We start from the raw sequence: 2,500 nt of genomic DNA on the forward strand, positions 1-2,500 counted from the left end.
TCGGGCAATTTACGGGCTTTATCGGGCAATTTACGGGCTTGATGGTGCGACTTACGGGCCTGATAGTGCGACTAACGGGCTTGATAGGGCAATTTACGGGCTTTTTGGTGCGAATTACGGGCTTTTTGGTGCGACTTATGGGCTTGATAGGGCAATTTACGGGCTTTTTGGTGCGACTTATGGGCTTGATAGGGTAATTTACGGGCTTGTTGGTGCGACTTATGGGCCTGATAGTGCGACTAACGGGCTTGATAGGGCAATTTACGGGCTTTTTGGTGCGACTTACGGGCCTGATAGTGCGACTTAAGGGCCTGATAGTGCGACTAACGGGCTTTGATAGTGCGACCAACGGGCTTGATAGTGCGACCTATGGGCTTGATAGTGCGACTAACGGGCTTGATAGTGCGACTTATGGGCTTGATAGTGCGACTTATGGGCTTGATAGTGCGACTTACGGGCTTGCTTTTCCATGTTTTTCGCATCGAGCTTCGGTTCGTTTCGAATAATTTTGTCCATGTTTTTCGTTTGCTACGAGAGGTTCGGTTCGTTTTCAGTTATCCCTGTGTTCATGGTTTTCGTGAGCTTCGATAGGTTTGGTCCGTGTTTTTGAGTACTCTTGTCCATGATTTTCGTGTGCTTCTTGAGGTTTGGTCCGATTTTCAGTACTCTTGTCCATGCTTTCACATGCTCTGATAGGTAGGTTCGTTCTCAGTTATCCCTGTGTTCATGGTTTTCGTGAGCTTCGATAGGTTTGGTCCGTGTTTTTGAGTACTCTTGTCCATGATTTTCGTGTGCTTCTTGAGGTTTGGTCCGATTTTCAGTACTCTTGTCCATGCTTTCACATGCTCTGATAGGTAGGTTCGTTCTCAGTTATCCCTGTGTTTATGGTTTTCGTGTGCTTCGAGAGGTTTGGTCCGTGTTTTTGAGTACTCTTGTCCATGATTTTCGTGTGCTTCTAGAGGTTTGGTCCGATTTTCAGTACTCTTGTCCATGCTTTCACATGCTCTGATAGGTAGGTTCGTTCTCAGTTATCCCTGTGTTCATGGTTTTCGTGTGCTTCCATAGGTTTGGTCCGTGTTTTTGAGTACTCTTGTCCATGATTTTCGTGTGCTTCTAGAGGTTTGGTCCGATTTTCAGTACTCTTGTCCATGCTTTCACATGCTCTGATAGGTAGGTTCGTTCTCAGTTATCCCTGTGTTCATGGTTTTCGTGTGCTTCCATAGGTTTGGTCCGTGTTTTTGAGTACTCTTGTCCATGATTTTCGTGTGCTTCTAGAGGTTTGGTCCGATTTTCAGTACTCTTGTCCATGCTTTCACATGCTCTGATAGGTAGGTTCGTTCTCAGTTATCCCTGTGTTCATGGTTTTCGTGTGCTTCCATAGGTTTGGTCCGTGTTTTTGAGTACTCTTGTCCATGATTTTCGTGTGCTTCTAGAGGTTTGGTCCGATTTTCAGTACTCTTGTCCATGCTTTCACATGCTCTGATAGGTAGGTTCGTTCTCAGTTATCCCTGTGTTCATGGTTTTCGTTTGCTTCGATTCGTTCACTCTATTACTCTTGTCTTTGGTTTTCGTTTGCTTCGATTCGTTCACTCCATTACTCTTGTCTGTGGTTTTTCGTTTGCTTCGATTCGTTCAGTCCATTACTCTTGTATGTGATTTTCGTTTGCTTCGATTCGTTCAGTCCATTACTCTTGTGTGTGGTTTTCGTTTGCTTCGAGTCGTTCAGTCCATTACCCTTGTCTATGATTTTCGTTTGCTTCGAGTCGTTCAGTCCAATACTTACCCTTGTCTATGATTTTCGCTCTAAGCCCAGTCGCCCTGCGCTCTGGAAATCACATTCCAACTCTATCACCGATAGCGCTCACACCTTGGAAACCACATTTCACCCAGGGGACCTTAGGGTGGATTTTGAGCCTTTCGGGATTGCGAAACCATCATTTAACACTCTAAACTTAATTTCCGCAATCCCAGACGCACTTTCCATATGGTCTCCAAAAATGCGTGTGAGCTGACCTGGTCCCTTATAATAGGCAATGAACACGATTTTGGCAAAATATTTTTTTCAAAATTTTTTGACTCACCGGGTAAAATCGAATTTACTTGGGAAAAATGTTCTAGCAGGGGCCCTCCCATACAAATTTTTTTCTTCTCAAAAATGATTTTCGTTTCACTTTTCATACTCAGGGGAGTCTAAAATTGATGTTTTGAGTCACCATGAAAAAAAAATTTTTTTTGACCCGAGCTTGTGTCGCGACCCAAAAATCGACTCACTTGGGAAAAATGTTCTAGCAGGGGCCCTCCCATACAAAAATTTTTTCTTCTCAAAAATGATTTTCGTTTCACTTTTCATACTCAGGGGAGTCTAAAATTGATGTTTTGAGTCACCGTGAAAAAAAAAATTTTTTGACCCGAGCTTGTGTCGGCGACCCAAAATCGACGCACTTGGGAAAAATGTTCTAGCAGGGGCCCTCCCATACAAAAATTTTTTCTTCTCAAAAAT

The sequence above is a fragment of the Anopheles moucheti genome (assembly GCF_943734755.1).
Source record: "Anopheles moucheti chromosome X unlocalized genomic scaffold, idAnoMoucSN_F20_07 X_unloc_5, whole genome shotgun sequence".
NCBI classification, from domain to species: domain Eukaryota; kingdom Metazoa; phylum Arthropoda; class Insecta; order Diptera; family Culicidae; genus Anopheles; species Anopheles moucheti.